We start from the raw sequence: 20,492 nt of genomic DNA, 5'->3' as shown, positions 1-20,492 counted from the left end.
CTCCACTCCAGGGGCTGGAGGACCCAGTGACCCACCACAGCCTGATGAGACGGGGGCTTTCCACCACCACCATCCGACTGAGAAGACAGCTGAGATGCCCGCACTTGTGTTCCAGCTGCTACTAAAGATAACTGCCAGACCAACGATTGGCTATCGGGACCTTTCCACTCCCCCTGCCTATGAAGAACACCCTCCATCCACAAAGAAGACTTCGTACCGAGTCTACTGGTCGATCGAGTGGCTCTCCCAGATGCAGGTCAAGACGGGGCGTGACAGCTTGGCCGCGCTGTCCGCTCTCTCTCCTAAATTTACTAATTAGAGAAGATTCTTAGGTACGCTCAGCTTAGTTTAATTTAGTTAAGTTAGAAATAATCAGAAATAATTAAATTGTTTAATCATGAATTAATGCTGTGCCCCTGCTAATAATTGCTTAATAAAACGCTATATTGCATTTAAAGAGAAGTCTAATGAAATGATTATGATTCACCTATTCTGCATAGTGGTAAAAAGTTAAGCTGATTGTGCGCATTAAATCTAATGGTTCTTAAAGGTTACTTTAATCCAACTAGTTATTTCAACATTACCCCTGAGGTTAGTTATCCAAACCTCTAAAACGAACCTAGGAATATCAACAAGTGCCACAGTTTTAAGAGGAAAGCTGTCGTTAACAAACGTGGTCAATAAATCAGTTCTACTACTTAGGTGGGCTGCTTAGTAAGAGAGTATTTATTGGAGTAAGAGGGGTAAGACGTTTGGAAGAAGACAGTTAGGACCTAGGCGAGTATTCCTCGACACCAGCTTAATTATTCTGCTGAAACCTGTTAGGTGGAATACTAATAGGCAGATAGAATCTAACCCTTTAAACGGAGAGCTGGTCTTGATTTAACCTGAGGCAAGGGTTAAAGAAGGCTATACTGACCGACACCTGGAATTATCCCCAAGGAGGTATTAACTCTCAAAAAAGAGAAAAATCATCAAAACTCTCACAATCAATCCAAGATGACCGACTTCCTGTTGGGTTTAGGACATGGCTCCAAGAGGCTTTTTTGTGCGTCCTGATGTGCTCTATAAGCCTCCCAAATTTCATGGATGTAGGTGAAACGTGCTGGGGGGGCTGTTTGTTAAAAATACTGTAGGGGGCGCTATAACATGTGCAGTGCTGAGATGCATACAGTGTTGTTCCTTGGGTCAATGGTGATGTGTGGTAATTTTTGTGAGCATTGGAGTATTCCTAACCTGTCAGAAAGGGCTTTGTTTTTCATGGCGATATTTGGTTGCTACAGCAACAGCGTTGCATGAAATGTCACACCCTTCACAGTGTGTGATTGTCAAGAGGTGAAGACTCGACTGACCAATTTCCAGCATGATATCACCAAGTTTGGGGCCATTGTACCTGAAAATATAAGGCCTTAAACTTACTATTACCAACAGGTGGCGCTATGACTTTTTCAGAATTTATGAGTGTGGATGTGTTCAGACTGGACCTGGTGTCCATCATGTGAAGTTTGGGGCAGATAGGATCTTGTTCAGCTGAGATATGAATCGTTACATTTTCATGGCGAAACATCGAAATTGGTTTGGCCGCCACAGACACGCCCTTTGATGACAAGTCACCATTTTCACTGGGATGCATCATCAATGTGTTCAGCCTGTTGTCACAGCATTTGAAGTGAATATGATCAACTGGGTAACAATAGGGCATGAAAGTGTAAAAGATGTCTACTTCCTGAAACCACAAGGTGGCGCTATGACTGTCAATGAATATCCCTATGTGGATGACATCAGGACAGGACTGTCATCATACATGTAAAGTTTCAGGCAGATTGGAGCATGGTCAGAAAAATTAGACACCACTTCCTGTTTCATGGCGAAGGATCAGTTTTTTGAGGCTCCGCCATGGCCACACCTTTTGGCTTCTGGTTGATTTTTTGATAACTTTTCATCAGAAAGGTCTGGTGCATGTACTGGCCAAATTTCAGTTCTCTCAGACTTACCCCCTAGGAGCTATTAATTTTGACAAATGTACAGCAAATTCAAGATGACCGACTTCCTGTTGGGTTTAGGGCGTGGCTGTGTTGACTTTTTGGTGTGTCCTGATGTGGTGCATATGCCCACCAAATATTGTAGCTGTAAATGAAACATTGTGGAAGTTGGCCTAATGACCACTTTTCAATTTTGCAGGTGGCGCTATAGAGCCAATTTGCCACACACATGCGCAACTCCCATAAAATATCAAATTTTTCGCCAGTCCTGATGTGCACGCCAAATTTCACGCGTTTTGGGATATGATAAGGCCTCCAAAAAGGCAATTCATTTGCCGGGAGAAATTAATTTTGACAAATTACAGCAAATTCAAGATGGCCGACTTCCTGTTGGGTTTAGGGCGTGGCTGTGATTGACTTTTTGGTGTGTCCTGATGTGGTGCATATGCCCACCAAATATTGTAGCTGTAAATGAAACATTGTGGAAGTTGGCCTAATGACCACTTTTCAATTTTGCAGGTGGCGCTATAGAGTCATTTTGCCACACACATGCGCAACTCCCATAAAATATCAAATTTTTGGCCAGTCCTGATGGTCACGCCAAATTTCACGCGTTTTGGAATATGATAAGGCCCCCAAAAAGACAATTCATTTGCTGGGAGAAATTAATTTTGACAATTTACAGCAAATTGAAGATGGCTGACTTCCTGTTGGGTTTAGGGCGTGGCTGTGATTGACTTTTTGGTGTGTCCTGATGTGGTGCATATGCCCACCAAATATTGTAGCTGTAAATGAAACATTGTGGAAGTTGGCCTAATGACCACTTTTCAATTTTGCAGGTGGCGCTATAGAGCCATTTTGCCACGCACATGCGCAACTCCCATAAAATATCAAATTTTTCGCCAGTCCTGATGTGCACGCCAAATTTCACGCGTTTTGGAATATGATAAGGCCCCCAAAAAGGCAATTCATTTGCCGGGAGAAATTAATTTTGACAAATTTACAGCAAATTGAAGATGGTCGACTTCCTGTTGGGTTTAGGGCGTGGCTGTGATTGACTTTTTGATGTGTCCTGATGTGGTGCATATGCCCACCAAATATTGTAGCTGTAAATGAAACATTGTGGAAGTTAGCCTAATGACCACTTTTCAATTTTGCAGGTGGCGCTATAGAGCCATTTTGCCACACACATGCGCAACTCCCATAAAATATCAAATTTTTGGCCAGTCCTGATGTGCACGCCAAATTTCACGCGTTTTGGGATATGATAAGGCCCCCAAAAAGGCAATTCATTTCCCGAGGAGCTATTAAGTTTGAAAACTTTACAGCAAATTCAAGATGGCCGACTTCCTGTTGGGTTTAGGGCGTGGCTGTAATTGACTTTTTGGTGTGTCCTGATGTTCTGCATATGCCCGCCGAATATTGTAGCTGTACATGAAACATTGTGGCAGTTGGCCTAATGACTACTTTTTCAAGTTTGCAGGTGGCGCTATAGAGCCATTTTGCCACGCGCATGCGCAACTCCCATGAAATATCAAATTTTTCGCCAGTCCTGATGTGCATGCCAAATTTCATGCGTTTTGGAGTATGATAAGGCCGCCAAAAAGCCAATTTACTTTCCGGGAGAAAAAAAAAATAATAATAATAATAATTAAAGCTGCAAGCAGCGATGGACGGGTCCTCGCATCCACGCTGGTCGGCAAACCCACGCACGTCCACCAGGTGGCGCTGTGACTGAGAGTGCATGTCAGCCTCTGAATCGCATCTGGACCAGAGTCTGATCATACATGTAAAATTTCAGCCAGACTGGAGCATGTTCAGCGCAGTTATAAAGCATTTCCTGTCTATCCACCAGGTGGCACTGCGACTGAGTGTATTTCAAACAGTAGATGTGATGAGGGTTGGACTCTGATCAGTCATGTAACGTTTAAGGCTAACTGGAACATGTACAGGCTACTTATAAAGCATTTCCTGTCCATCCAACAGGTGGCGCTATGACTTTTTCAGAATTTATGAGTGTGGATGTGTTCAGACTGGACCTGGTGTCCATCATGTGAAGTTTGGGGCAGATAGGATCTTGTTCAGCTGAGATATGAATCGTTACATTTTCATGGCGAAACATCGAAATTGGTTTGGCCGCCACAGACACGCCCTTTGATGACAAGTCACCATTTTCACTGGGATGCATCATCAATGTGTTAAGCCTGTTGTCACCGCATTTGAGGTGAATATGATCAACCGGGTAACAATAGGGCATGAAAGTGTAAACAATGTCTATTTCCTGAAACCACAAGGTGGCGCTATGACTGTCAATGAATATCCCTATGTGGATGAAATCAGGACAGGACTGTCATCATACATGTAAAGTTTCAAGCAGATTGGAGCATATTGAGAAGAATTAGACACCACTTCCTGTTTCATGGCGAAGGATAAGTTGTTTGAGGCTCTGCCATGGCCACACCTTTTGGCTTCTGGTTGAGTTTTTGATAACTTTACATCAGAAAGGTGTGGTGCATGTACTGGCCAAATTTCAGTTCTCTCAGACTTATCCACTAGGAGCTATTAATTATGACAAATGTACAGCAAATTCAAGATGGCCGACTTCCTGTTGGATTTAGGGCGTGGCTGTGATTGACTTTTTGGTGTGTCCTGATGGTCTGCATATGCCCACCAAATATTGTAGCTGTAAATGAAATATTGTGGAAGTTGGCCTAATGACCACTTTTTCAATTTTGAAGGTGGCGTTATAGAGCCATTGTGCCACACACATGCGCAACTCCCATAAAATATCAAATTTTTCGCATGTCCTGAAGTGCACGCCAAATTTCACTCGTTTTGGGATATGATAAGACCGCCAAAAAGGCAATTCATTTGCTGGGAGAAAATATTTACAGCAAATCCAAGATGGCCGACTTCCTGTTGGGTTTAGGGCGTGGCTGTGATTGACATTTTGGTGTGTCCTGATGTGGTAAATATGCACACCAAATATTGTAGCTGTAAATGAAACATTGTGGCAGTTGGCCTAATGAGCCCTTTTTGAAATTTGTAGGGGGCGCTATAGAGCCATTTTGCCACGCACATGCGCAGCTCCCGTAAAGTATCAAATTATTCGCCAGTCCTGATGACCACGGCGAATTTCACGCGTTTTGGGATATGATAAGGCCGCCAAAAAAGCACTTTGTTTTGCATGGCGATATGTGGTTGCTATGGCAACAACGTCGCATGAAATGTCACACCCTTCTCAGTGTGGGATTGTGAAGAGGTGAAGACTCGACTGACCAATTTCCAGAATGATATCACCACGTTTGGGGCCATTGTACCTGAAAATATAAGACCTTAAACTTACTATTACCAACAGGTGGTGCTATGACTTTTTCAAAATTTATGAGTGTGGATGTGTTCAGACTGGACCTGGTATCCAGCATGTGAAGTCTGAGGCAGATAGGATGTTGTTCAGCTGAGATATGAATCGTTACATTTTCATGGCGAAACATCGAAATTGGTTTGGCCGCCACAGACACGCCCTTTGATGACAAGTCACCATTTTCACTGGGATGCATCATCAATGTGTTCAGGCTGTTGTCACTGCATTTGAAGTGAATATGATCAACCGGGTAACAATAGGGCATGAAAGTGTAAAAGGTGTCTACTTCCTGAAACCACAAGGTGGCGCTATGACTGTCAATGAATATCCCTATGTGGATGACATCAGGACAGGACTGTCATCATACATGTAAAGTTTCAGGCAGATTGGAGCATGTTGAGAAGAATTAGACATCACTTCCTGTTTCATGGCGAAGGATCAGTTTTTTGAGGCTCCGCCATGGCCACACCTTTTGGCTTCTGGTTGAGTTTTTGATAACTTTTCATCAGAAAGGTCTGGTGCATGTACTGGCCAAATTTCAGTTCTCTCAGACTTACCCCCTCGGAGCTATTAATTTTGACAAATGTACAGCAAATTCAAGATGACCGACTTCCTGTTGGGTTTAGGGCGTGGCTGTGTTGACTTTTTGGTGTGTCCTGATGTGGTGCATATGCCCACCAAATATTGTAGCTGTAATTGAAACATTGTGGAAGTTGGCCTAATGACCACTTTTTCAATTTTGTAGGTGGTGCTATAGAGCCATTTTGCCACACACATGTGCAACTCCCATAAAATATCAAATTTTTCCCAAGTCCTGATGTGCACACCAAATTTCACGCGTTTTGGAATATGATAAGGCCCCCAAAAAGGCAATTCATTTGCCGGGAGAAATTAATTTTGACAAATTTACAGCAAATTGAAGATGGCCGACTTCCTGTTGGGTTTAGGGCGTGGCTGTGATTGACTTTTTGGTGTGTCCTGATGTGGTGCATATGCCCACCAAATATTGTAGCTGTAAATGAAACACTGTGGAAGTTGGCCTAATGACCACTTTTCAATTTTGCAGGTGGCGCTATAGAGCCATTTTGCCACACACATGCGCAACTCCCATAAAATATCAAATTTTTGGCCAGTCCTGATGTGCACGCCAAATTTCATGCGTTTTGGGATATGATAAGGCCGCCAAAAAGGCAATTCATTTCCCGAGGAGCGATTAAGTTTGAAAACTTTACAGCAAATTCAAGATGGCCGACTTCCTGTTGGGTTTAGGGCGTGGCTGTAATTGACTTTTTGGTGTGTCCTGATGTTCTGCATATGCCCACCAAATATTGTAGCTGTACATGAAACATTGTGGCAGTTGGCCTAATGACTACTTTTTCAAGTTTGCAGGTGGCACTATAGAGCCATTTTGCCACGCACATGCGCAACTCCCATAAAATGTCAAATTTTTCTCCAGTCCTGATGTGCACGCCAAATTTCACGCGTTTTGGAGTATGATAAGGCCGCCAAAAAGCCAATTTACTTTCCGGGAGAAAAAAAAAATTAAAGCTGCAAGCAGCGATGGACGGGTCCTCGCATCCACGCTGGTCGGTGAATCCACGCACGTCCACCAGGTGGCGCTGTGACTGAGAGTGTATGTCGGCCTCTGAATCGCATCTGGACCAGAGTCCAATCATACATGTAAAATTTCAGCCAGACTGCAGCATGTTCAGAGCAGTTATCGAGCATTTCCTGTCTATCCACCAGGTGGCACTGCGACTGAGAATGTATTTCAAGCAGTGGATGTGATCAGGGTTGGACTCTGATCAGTCATGTAAAGTTTAAGGCTGATTGGAAAACGTACAGGCTACTTATAAAGCATTTCCTGTCCATCCAACAGGTGGCGCTATGACTGAAAGGGTATGTTGGCCTATGGAATTGATCAGGATTGCAGTGTGATTACACATGTAAAGTTTGAGGCAGATTGGTGCATTCAGAGGATAGTTATAAAGCAGCTGTTTCATGGCGAAGCATCAAAACTGTGATGGTCGCCATGGCCACACCATTTGGCTTCTGGTTGAACTTTTGATAACTTTTCATCACCAAGTCCTGCTGTGTGGACTGACAAAATTTCAGGTCTCCTGGAATTATCCCCTTGGAGGTATTCACTCTCAAAAATGAGAAAAATCATCAAAAATCTCACAATCAATCCAAGATGGCCAACTTCCTGTTGGATTTAGGGCATGGCTCCAAGAGGCTTTTTTGTGCGTCCTGATGTGCTCTATAAGCCTCCCAAATTTCATGGATGTAGGTGAAACGTGCTGGGGGGGCTGTTTGTTAAAAATACTGTAGGGGGCGCTATAGCATGTGCAGTGCTGAGATGCATACAGTGTTGTTCCTTGGGTCAATGGTGATGTGTGTGGTAATTTTAGTGAGCATTGGAGTATTCCTAACCTGTCAGAAAGGGCTTTGTTTTTCATGGCGATATTTGGTTGCTACGGCAACAGCGTTGCATGAAATGTCACACCCTTCACAGTGTGTGATTGTCAAGAGGTGAAGACTCGACTGACCAATTTCCAGCATGATATCACCAAGTTTGGGGCCATTGTACCTGAAAATATAAGGCCTTAAACTTACTATTACCAACAGGTGGCGCTATGACTTTTTCAGAATTTATGAGTGTGGATGTGTTCAGACTGGACCTGGTGTCCATCATGTGAAGTTTGGGGCAGATAGGATCTTGTTCAGCTGAGATATGAATCGTTACATTTTCATGGCGAAACATCGAAATTCCTTTGTCCGCCACAGACACGCCCTTTGATGACAAGTCACCATTTTCACTGGGATGCATCATCAATGTGTTCAGCCTGTTGTCACAGCATTTGAAGTGAATATGATCAACCGGGTAACAATAGGGCATGAAAGTGTAAAAGATGTCTACTTCCTGAAACCACAAGGTGGCGCTATGACTGTCAATGAATATCCCTATGTGGATGACATCAGGACAGGACTGTCATCATACATGTAAAGTTTCAGGCAGATTGGAGCATGTTGAGAAGAATTAGACATCACTTCCTGTTTCATGGCGAAGGATCAGTTTTTTGAGGCTCCACCATGGCCACACCTTTTGGCTTCTGGTTGAGTTTTTGATAACTTTTCATCAGAAAGGTGTGGTGCATGTACTGGCCAAATTTCAGTTCTCTCAGACTTACCCCCTAGGAGCTATTAATTTTGACAAATGTACAGCAAATTCAAGATGACCGACTTCCTGTTGGGTTTAGGGTGTGGCTGTGTTGACTTTTTGGTGTGTCCTGATGTGGTGCATATGCCCACCAAATATTGTAGCTGTAAATGAAACATTGTGGAAGTTGGCCTAATGACCACTTTTCAATTTTGCAGGTGGCGCTATAGAGCCATTTTGCCACACACATGCGCAACTCCCATAAAATATCAAATTTTTCGCCAGTCCTGATGTGCACGCCAAATTTCACGCGTTTTGGAATATGATAAGGCCTCCAAAAAGGCAATTCATTTGCCGGGAGAAATTAATTTTGACAAATTACAGCAAATTCAAGATGGCCGACTTCCTGTTGGGTTTAGGGCGTGGCTGTGATTGACTTTTTGGTGTGTCCTGATGTGGTGCATATGCCCACCAAATATTGTAGCTGTAAATGAAACATTGTGGAAGTTGGCCTAATGACCACTTTTCAATTTTGCAGGTGGCGCTATAGAGCCATTTTGCCACACACATGCGCAACTCCCATAAAATATCAAATTTTTCGCCAGTCCTGATGTGCACGCCAAATTTCACGCGTTTTGGGATATGATAAGGCCTCCATAAAGGCAATTCATTTGCCGGGAGAAATTAATTTTGACAAATTACAGCAAATTCAAGATGGCCGACTTCCTGTTGGGTTTAGGGCGTGGCTGTGATTGACTTTTTGGTGTGTCCTGATGTGGTGCATATGCCCACCAAATATTGTAGCTGTAAATGAAACATTGTGGAAGTTGGCCTAATGACCACTTTTCAATTTTGCAGGTGGCGCTATAGAGCCAGTTTGCCACACACATGCGCAACTCCCATAAAATATCAAATTTTTGGCCAGTCCTGATGTGCACGCCAAATTTCACGCGTTTTGGGATATGATAAGGCCCTCAAAAAGGCAATTCATTTCCCGAGGAGCTATTAAGTTTGAAAAATTTACAGCAAATTCAAGATGGCCGACTTCCTGTTGGGTTTAGGGCATGGCTGTAATTGACTTTTTGGTGTGTCCTGATGTTCTGCATATGCCCACCAAATATTGTAGCTGTACATGAAACATTGTGGAAGTTGGCCTAATGACTACTTTTTCAAGTTTGCAGGTGGCGCTATAGAGCCATTTTGCCACGCGCATGCGCAACTCCCATGAAATATCAAATTTTTCGCCAGTCCTGATGTGCATGCCAAATTTCATGCGTTTTGGAGTATGATAAGGCCGCCAAAAAGCCAATTTACTTTCCGGGAGAAAAAAATAAAAATAAAAAAAAATAAACCCTAGGGTTTCAATAGGGTCCTTGGCACCGCGGGTGCCTTGGACAGTCGGTGCCCTTGCACCGCCTGTCCTTCGCACCCTCGGTGCTCGGACCCTAATAATAAACCCTAGGGTTTCAATAGGGTCCTTGGCACCGCTGGTGCCTTGGACAGTCGGTGCCCTTGCACCGCCTGTCCTTCGCACCCTCGGTGCTCGGACCCTAATAATAATAATAATAATAAACCCTAGGGTTTCAATAGGGTCCTAGGCACCGCTGGTGCCTTGGACAGTCGGTGCACTTGCACCGCCTGTCCTTCGCACCCTCGGTGCTCGGACCCTAATAAACCCTAGGGTTTCAATAGGGTCCTTGGCACCGCTGGTGCCTTGGACAGTCGGTGCCCTTGCACCGCCTGTCCTTCGCACCCTCGGTGCTCGGACCCTAACAAGAAAGGCATTTGTTACTTGGGTCCCAAATGAGCCCCAGAGCGAAACTTTTAAATCCCTAAGCATCAATAAGCTTAGATGTTAATGGTTCTGCTGACAATACTTTAGAAAATAAGAATGTCGTCTCTCGGGTCTGCAACAGACAGCGGCTCTGTCATTCACCTACAGTGACAATGGAGAAGTAAAGTTTTTGCAGTATGATTAAACTTCACTATACCTAATACAGAAAGTGATTGTTGTTGTGGGGCCCACCCAAAAGACCCCACACCACACAGCCAGAAGAGCAACCTGGTGTATGCAGTTAAATGCAAAACCCTACAAAGCAGTCACTCATTATTCATTCTCTCTTGCACACACACTATCAAAGTCTCACATCCACTCAATCATATAGTCTTACATACACTACAAAGTCCAATACTGCATTGTATGTGTCTGAGAGGTGGTGTCGTAACCCTACCCGTCAGTTCAGAGATGCTGTCTGTGCTTTGACAAAATATTCTCTTTTACTCCTCTCAAACCATCTGTCTGAATGAATAATGATGAGTGACTGCTCAGTAGGGTTTTCAGTTTTGATTGACTCGTTGCATGATTTAACAAAATGTTAGGAAGATATCAAAACATGTTTTTCTTTTTCTTTTTTGCTGAGGATTTATTGAGAAGACGTGTCTGACATGAAAACATTACAAAAGAACAACTGTCTCAATTTCTCTGAATATTTAGTTACAATGTATCCTGGATATAGAGTAGGGTTACGCAACTTGCAGCTTGTTGATCTGTAAACAGCACCATTCCACACCCAGGCAGTGACCCCACAGGAATTTGTAAAAAGGTTGTCTGCTTGATTGCCTGTTAAAGGACCTCAATGCTCACAAAAGATATGCTGATTAGGGTCAAATGACCCTTCTCTGGATTCAATAGTGATATGTACAAACTGGCCCACTCTTGGGTTTGCTAGTGTTAAATGCAGCGAGGAATGCTCAGATCTCTACATAGGGGAAACCAAACAGCCACTTAACAAGCGCATGGCTCAACACAGGAGAGCCAATTCCTGAGGACAGAATTCGGCAGTCTTCCTTCACCTTAAGGAAGAAGGACATTCGTTTCAGAACACCAATGTTCAGATTTTGGACAAGGAGGACATATGGTTTGAGAGAGGAGTGAAAGAAGCCATCCATGTCAAAGTAGAGAAGCCATCTCTGAATGAGGGGGTGGTCTGCGACATCTTCTTTCGCCGATTTACAATCAGGTCCTTTTAAAACTCCCCAAAAGAACGACTCAGCAGCCTCATGCTAATGACCACCATTAGCACATGAGGGCTCAGTGACATCTGTGCATTTCAATGACCCCTACCGATACTCACAACGACCATCGTTGAGTAGTCAGATGAGTCTTGGTATTGGTTGTTGGAATAATAGCCCTGAACACATCCTCACAGAGGTTTAAACGCTGAGGCAACACCAACCATCACCAGAACTGAAGAAGCCTCTTGGATGAGAGGTGAAATGTCTTCAAGGAACTTTCTTAAGTACTTTCTTAAGAACTTTCTTAAACTTTCTTAAACTTTCTTTCCTAGTCCTGCTGGATCTGAGTGCTGCGTTTGACACAGTCGACCACAATATACTACTTAACCGACTGGAGAACTGGGTGGGACTATCCAGCACAGTACTCAACTGGTTCAAATCTTACCTAAAGAATAGGAATTACTTTGTGTCTATAGGTAACTTCACGTCTGAGCAGACAGTAATTACATGTGGAGTTCCCCAAGGTTCCATCCTGGGGCCTCTTCTGTTTAACATCTATATGCTCCCACTGGCTCAGATTATTGAAAACAATAATGTAAGTTACCATAGCTATGCAGATGACACGCAGATCTACATTACAATGTCCCCAGGAGACCATGGCCCTATACAGGTGCTGGGAAAGTGTATTGAACAGATAAATGAGTGGCTGTGTCAAAACTTTCTTCAGTTAAATAAAGACAAAACTGAGGTAATGGTTTTTGGAGCCAAGGAAGAGCGATTAAAGGTGAGCCTAGAGCTTCAGTCTTTACAGTTAAAAACTGCAGACCAGGCCAGAAATCTGGGTGTGGTGATGGACTCAGAACTCAGCTTTGGAAAACACATTAAAGCAGTTACAAAGTTAGCTTACTATCACTTAAAAAATATCTCAAGAATTAAAGGGCTGATGTCTCAGCAGGACCTGGAAAAGCTAGTCCATGCATTTATTTTCACTCGGCTTGATTACTGTAACAGTATCTTTACAGGTCTACCTAAAAAAACACTCAAGCAACTGCAGCAGATTCAAAATTCTGCTGCCCGAGTCCTCACTAAAACCAAGAAAAGAGATCATATCACTCCAGTTTTAAAGTCCTTACACTGGCTTCCTGTCACTCAGAGGGTAGATTTTAAAGTCCTGCTGCTGGTCTACAAAGCTTTAAATGGTCTAGGACCAAAATACATCAGAGACCTCCTGACTCAGTATGAACCACCCAGACCACTCAAGTCATCTGGATCAGATCTTCTAGTAGTTCCTAGAGTAAAAACCAAACACGGAGAAGCTGCATTCAGCTTCTATGCCCCATATATATGGAACAAACTCCCAGAAAACTGTAGATCAGCTGAAACTCTCAGCACATTTCAATCTATTCTTAAGACATACCTGTTCTCAGCTGCTTTTGATTGAAGTATTTTAAATTATTTTAAACCTTATTTTATGACAGTTACTTTTAACAGTTATTTTAACTCTTATTTTATGACAGTTATTTTAAACAGCCCTTGTTTTCTGACTCTTGTTTTTATCTTTTTACTGTTCTGTTTTTCTTTTAATAATTACCCTTGTTTTTCTGACTTCTGTTTTTGATCTTTTTACTGTTCTGACTTTTTTTTAATGATTTCATAAATGTTTTCTTTTGTTTTTCTTTTAATAATCATCATCCTCTGTTCTTAATGTCTTTGTAAAGCACTTTGAATCGCCTCGTTGTTGAAATGTGCTATATAAATAAATTTGCCTTGCCTTGCCTTGCCTTGCCTTGCAGTCCAGTGGATTGATTTAAACAACTTTGGATCACTCGTCTTCGCCTCTCCCTCACAACACACCACTGCCTTCCTTATCTACAGCCTTGTCACTTCCTGTCTGGACTACTGCAACTCTGTCCTCTTCGGCCTCCCTGACAAATCCCTCCAAAAACTTCAACTGATCCAGAATTCAGCTGCTCGTATCATCACCCGAACCCCATCCATCCACCACATCACTCCTGTCTTCCAACAGCTCCACTGGCTACCAGTTCAGTTCTATATTCAATTCAAAATCCTCTTGTTAACATTCAAGGCCATCCAGTCAGTGAACACATGAATAGCACACAGCGTCCAATAGGAGGAGTTCACTGGAGGGACAAAACAGGCAGGGCACACCCTTCACAGCTCACCAGTCCATCATAGGGCCACATAGAAACAGACAACCAAGTATATTCATGCACAGTCAAACTGTTACTGGCTGATTCAAAACCCCTTGACTCTGCATTGTGTAATTTTTTTTAAAGAAGTCGTAAGGCTGAGACTTCTTCTTTGTGTTGTTTATTCTTGTAACTGGTAAATATAAGAAAACCTCTAGTCAGCGGGCTCGGTCGTTCCATGCACAGCACACTCATACACACTTATCAGGAACAGTCCATTTTACACAATTATACAATATTAAAGCAAGACAAGAAAAAAAGAGTATGTACCTGGTAAATATATATATATATATATATATATATATATATATATATATATATATATATATATATATATATAAAACTGTGGTCAGTAGACTCAATTGTCTTGTGCACAGAACACTAAAAATTGAGCAGCATGTTCATTAGGCTAATGCTCACGAGAAAAATAGCTCGCAGAGGGTTTCAAACTCCCCAAATACACATTTAAATAATTATTTTTTAAAAACACTGGTTCTCCTCTGCCTTGCCTTGATGATATGTACAGCTCTCGTTGCCTCAAGAAGGCACAAAATATAATCAGAGACCCCTCCCACCCTGGATATCACCCTGTTGAACTTCTGCCGTCAGGCAGACGTTATAGAGCTCAAAAAACAAAAACAAACAGACTCAGAAATGGTTTCTTTGCAAATGCCATTTCTGCACTAAACTCAGGACACATTAAATAATTCTAGTGTTTAACGGGTTTTATTGGATGGTTTTATGGATGTTTTCTATGAATGTTTTTATAGTGATGGTACATTTTCACACTGGTTTCCACCTTTTTGGTAAGGAAATCTGCTGCCTCGATTATAACCTGTGACTGTGCACAAGCATTAAATAGCAGAATGTTTTATTTCCTATTTGCTTTTATGTTTTATGTAAAGTGCTTGGCTGAATGTCCATTTCTTTTTTCAATCTATCTGCATGAACAAACATTGAAAATACAGAGATCGAAGCTTATTTTTAAAACCTCTTGGACTTTTCTGTTGATGTTCCTGTTGTGACATTTTAAAAAAGGTGACAAGAGACATGAGGCTGGCACATTAAATTGCTTAACAAAAACTTACAGAGTTTAACCCTTTAGGCACCAGAGTTTTTTCAATAAAATATTCAGTTTTTATATCACTTTTTCAAAAGCTTGTAACTTGAAAAGGATTAGAGATACAGGCAAACTGTAAATTAGAAAAATCATCAGTATGACCCAAAGTTTGTGATGGGAGTAAATTCACTCATCTAATTTGCATATTATGATGTCATCAGGCGGTGAACATATGGATTACATAACTTTATTGATGTTTATTGATCAAAATGGCATTGCTTGGCTCAGAATTTGTCAGATCCCTGTCTCCACGATACCTAACATGTTCATAAGAATGTCTGATCCACTTGTGATACTCTTCCTCATCTCTCAAGCAAACCCAGCCATCATCGTCATTTACGACGGGGTCGTGAACGCCACTGCAGCCTCCACGATTATCATCAGTGCGTTCTCTCCCATGTCTGCGGCTATTTCCGCATTTTTTTGCACCTTCGGTATCCCCTCACCATTAGCGATGTTTTGACCACCCCTGCTACACCCACCACGTCCCCTCCTGCCCACCCCGGCCTTGGAGAAGCAAAGCATCTGCTCCAGTATGTGCTGCTTGTGGATTGTCATGTCGCACAGACTCGCTGTCGTTATGCATAGACACAGCATCACTTTCTGTCTCGCTGGACGACTGAACATCTTCATCAGAAGGTGAATATTCTTCTTCAGAATCTGAGTCAGCCATTACTTGACAAAGTACTTTGTCAACAGTGAACAGACCTCTTGGCATGGTGAGTTTTCTCTCGCTAAAATGCACCGTCTAGCGCTCTTTTACGCTCCGACTACGACTCTTGTCTCCTCAGTTTTCAAATTCTATAAACTCCAAAGCTTTGAATGAAAACAGGCCCACAAATGATGCTCATATTGAAGTTCCAGATGTCTGCCATCTCCTGGTGTAGAGTAGTAACTACATGAGGCATTATATTTGAAGCTATGGCTTGTTATGTTCAGCAATGTTGCTTGTCCCAATATTGCGACTTTGGCGCTGAAAGGGTTAATGGAAAGGCACATATGTCTAGAGCTGCAACTAACGATTATTTTAATAATCGATTAATCGGTCGATTATTTTTTAGATTAAACAATCAATCGGATAAGTAAAAGAACACATTTTTAATTTCCGCCTCTTTATTCAGAAAGAGAAGATCAGGACTGACAGAGCAAACAAGATCATTGTAGTGAAGCCTTTAGTCCTCAATCATCGACAGACGCCTCATATCAGTGATGATCAGTCAAGACAGCTGCTTACTGTGGTGTACATGATGTCTTTCTCATCATGAAGCCTGTCACTTTTGGCTGTTGATGAAATGAGAAAGATAGTATGAGTATGTATTAATGTATTAAAGCAAAATTTACAACAACTGAATAATAATCTTGTTTTATTTGCAGCATTAGGTTAAGGCAAGTAAGTAGCCCAAAGAGTAAAACGCAAAACATCACACCATAATCCCCCCTCCACCAAACTTCAGTAAGATGCTGCAGATGTTTTATCAGTCTGTGGCAGCAAGTGTCCTGTTTTGTGCTGCAGTCTGCTGGGGAGGCAGTATAAAGAACAAGGATGCAAGGTGTCTGAACAAACTGATTAAAAAAGCTGGCTCTGGAGTTGGAATCGGATTGAACACATTGGAGGATGAGGTCTAGAGATGGACAATTGGAAAGATGGAGGCAATTCTGACAAACATGGATCATCCACTTCACATTTGCCTCAGTGAACAACAAAACATCGGTGGACGGCTCCTATCCCTGCGCTGCAGGACTGAAAGATTCAGGAAATCTTTCTTGCCATCAGCAATCAGACTGTTTAACTCAAAAGCAAAAAGATAAGACCAAAAAATTGAATTTCCCGTCAGGGATCGATAAAGTCATTCTATTCTATTCTATTCTATTCTATTCTATTCTATTCTATTCTTCTTCTCCTTTCGGCTTCTCCCTTCAGGGGTCGCCACAGCGAATCAATTGCCTCCATCTAGCCCTGTCTTCTGCATCCTCTTCTCTCACACCAACTACCTTCATGTCCTCTTTAACCACATCCATAAACCTCCTCTTTGGTTTTCCTCTAGGCCTCCTGCCTGGCAGTGGGAAACTCAGCATCCTTCTACCAATATATTCACTCTCTTTCCTCTGGACATGTCCGAAACATCTCAGTCTGGCCTCTCTGACTTTATCTCCAAAGCCTCTAACATGTGCTGTCCCTCTGATGTACTCATTCCTGATACTATCCATCCTGGTCACTCCCAAAGAGAACCTCAGCATCTTCAGTTCTGCTACCTCCAGCTCTGCCTCTTGTCTTTTTCTCAGGGACACTGTCTCCAGACCAAACAACATGGCTGGTCTCACCACAGTTTTGTAAACCTTTCCTTTCATTTTAGCTGAAACTCTTCTATCACACCTGACACTTTTCTCCAGCCATTCCAGCCTGCCTGTACACGCTTCTTCACCTCTTTTCCACACTCTCCATTGCTCTGGAATGTTGACCCTAAGTACTTAAAATCCTCCATCTTCTTGATCTCTTCTCCCTGTAACCTCACTCTTCCACTTGGGTTCCTCTCATTCACACACAGATACTCCGTCTTACTGCGGCTAACCTTCATTCCTCTCCTTTCCAGGGCAAACCTCCACGCCTCTAGCTTCTCCTCCACCTGTTCCCTGCTCTCACAACAGATCACAATGTCATCTGCAAACATCATAGTCCATGGAGACTCCTGTCTAACCTCGTCTGTCATCCTGTCCATCACCATAGCAAACAAGAAGGGGCTCAGAGCTGATCCCTGATGTAGTCCCACCTCCACCTTGAACTCCTCTGTCACACCTACAGCACACCTCACCACTGTCTTACAGTCCTCATACATATCCTGCACCACTCTAACATACTTCTCTGCCACTCCAGACTATATCAAACAATACCACAGTTCCTCTCTGGGCACCCTGTCATAAGCTTTCTCCAGATCTACAAAGACACAATGCAGCTCCTTCTGACCTTCTCTGTACTTCTCTATCAACATCCTCAAAGCAAATATTGCATCTGTTGTACTCTTTCTTGGCATGAACCCGTACTGCTGCTCACAGATGTTCACCTCTGCCCTTAGTCTAGCTTCAACTACTATTTCCCATAGCTTCATCGTGTGGCTCATCAGCTTTATTCCTCTGTAGTTGCTACAACTCTGCACATCCTCCCTTGTTCTTAAAGATGGGCACCAGCACACTTCTCCTCCATTCCTTGGGCATCTTCTCACTATCTAAGATCCTGTTGAACAACCCAGGTCGGAATCTCTACTGCTACCTCTCCGAGACACTTCCATACCTTCACAGGTATATCATCAGGACCAAGTGCCTTTCCACTCTTCATCCTCTTCAATGCCCTCCTCACTTCATCCTCACTAATCTTTGCTACTTCCTGCTCCACAACAATCACCTCTGCATACATGTAATTATAACATACACATACTAATTACATGTACTAACTTGAATTCAGGGAGCTCTGTAGTAGTTTATGGTTGATTAATTTAAAAATGCAACAATAATGTTGAATTTTACAGTATCAGTGCAGTGGGATTAAACATGTTAAATTTAATTGTACAATGTCATGTTACAAGCAAAAGAACCTATACCTAAGTTATAACTTAGGTATACCATTACACTTTTTGAAGGTAGTCACCTTTAACAACTAACATTTCAAAAAGAACAAAACATATATAATACTACCATTGGAATGACGACTAATACTTTTATCCCAATTTAAAGTACTGAAAAGCAAAAAACGATTTTGACATTACCCATGCCATTTTGAGTAAGAATATCTCAGTAACTACAAATATAACCTTGCTGCTTTTTTGTACAGTGATAGACGACAGATAGAACTGTCTTGTAGAAAAATTTGGGGTCTCTGGTACCTGTCCCACATTGAGATTTTTGCCCCCCAAAATAGCCAATTTAAAATCTCGTCCAACTTTGGGAGCTCATATTTTCCAAACTGAGGTACCTAGAAAGCTCCAGTTTGCTAAGTTATCACACAAGTTTGTGTAGAATGGAACCCAGGGGTGTTAGAACACTTCGGTGCAGTATTTCTAGTACTTTTAAGGTCCCAAACTCCACTCGTGAGTAGGTGTCTCTTAATTTTTAGCATTTTTAGCAAGCCCCCACGGCCTGCAGAGTGTAGGGAAACACCTGGGGATGTTTGTGGGATACTAGCTACATGCAGAGGCCTTGTTTACCAACTCACAGCTCTCTGGCATGTCTAGAGGCTGAGAAATAACCACTTAAAGATGCAAAAAACGCTGGTGAGGCTTTTTATAGCCCAAATTCTGAAAATTTCAGACCCCCACAACTCAGAAACTATTTGAGCTACAGGCCTACAATTTTGCATAGAAAGTACTTTTGTGACTATCTAATGGCATGCAAATTTTGGACTAATTTGAAGATGGTGCGGCAACCACCATCTGGTGAAACCACACGGAATGACCCCTCTTCTACTCTTCGTTCACTCTCATTTTCCTCATTCATCAACTCTTCAAAGTGCTCTTTCCACCTTCCCATCACACTATTGGCACCTGTCAACACACTTCCATATCCTTTATCACCCTAACCTGCTGCACATCCTTCCCATCTCTGTCTCTCTGCCTGTACAGATCAGTCTCTCCCTCCTTACTGTCCAACCTAGCATATAAGTCATCGTAAGCCCCTTGTTTGGCCTTTGCCACCTCTACTTTCACCTTACGCTGCATCTCCCTGTACTCCTGTCTACTCTCTTCAGTCCTCTCAGTGTCCCACTTCTTCTTAGCTAACCTCTTTCTCTGGATACTAGGGCTGGCCCGAATAGTGGTTTCTGGCCTCCAAATATTCGGGCCCTATTAAGGACGAATATCCGAATATTCGTTCCACCCCGTAACGTCCGATGAAGGGGGCGGAGGTGCGGTAGTGGTGGCGGCGGCGGCGTGAGACACAGACAGCACAAATATCTTAGAAACTCGCTTTCAAAGCAAATAGTTATTCTGGATGGCATTACATTGGCCTCCAGTATTGCTGTGAGGAATCTTGGAGTTATTTTTGACCAGGACATGTCCTTTAACTCACACATAAAGCAAATCTGTAGGACTTACTTTTTTTACCTGCATAATATTGTAAAAATCAGGAACATCCTGTCTCAGAGCAAAGCAGAAAAAATAGTTCATGCTTTTGTTACTTCCAGGCTTGACTATTGCAATTCCTTATTATCGGGTTGTCCAAATAGCTCTCTCAAACATCGACAGTTAATCCAAAACGCTGCTGCGAGAGTACTGACAGAACTCTTCACTCTCAAACTGCAGGCTTACTTGTTGTTCCTAGAATTTCTAAAAGTAGAGTGGGAGGCAGATCCTTCAGTTATCAGGTGCCTCTCCTGTGGAACCTGCTCCCAGTTTGGGTTCGGGAGGCAGATACCCTCTCTATTTTTAAGACCAGGCTTAAAACGTTCCTTTTTGACAAATCCTATAGTTAGGGCTGACTGGGTGACCCAGAGGGGTTCGGCCTGTGTCTTCATTTCCACAGCTGACTCCCTCTTGGACGTTCCTTCGTTCTGCCCCTAGTCATGCTGCTCTTAGTCCTTGAGCCACACAGGCAATTTTTGGCCATCAGTACCACCTGAGGTGAATAATGTTTTTACAAATGTTCTGGAAAACAG

General features: G+C 42.6%; 1 protein-coding gene and 1 long non-coding RNA gene across 4 annotated transcripts in view; both read right to left on the bottom strand.

Moving 5' to 3' along the window:
* Positions 1 to 20,492, bottom strand: part of dok4 (docking protein 4) — a 159,172-nt gene that overhangs the window by 104,996 nt on the left and 33,684 nt on the right. The window lies entirely within an intron of this gene.
* LOC127532050 (uncharacterized) lies at positions 704 to 5,617 on the bottom strand. The gene is made up of 2 exons (XR_007939275.1): positions 5,394 to 5,617; positions 704 to 1,484 (listed from the first exon to the last, which is right to left on the bottom strand). It is a non-coding gene; the product is annotated as an uncharacterized LOC127532050 (long non-coding RNA).

The sequence above is a fragment of the Acanthochromis polyacanthus genome, chromosome 2, assembly GCF_021347895.1.
Source record: "Acanthochromis polyacanthus isolate Apoly-LR-REF ecotype Palm Island chromosome 2, KAUST_Apoly_ChrSc, whole genome shotgun sequence".
Classification (NCBI taxonomy): domain Eukaryota; kingdom Metazoa; phylum Chordata; class Actinopteri; family Pomacentridae; genus Acanthochromis; species Acanthochromis polyacanthus.
Note: the sequence above shows the minus strand (reverse complement) of the source record. Positions and strands in the feature narration are given on the sequence as shown.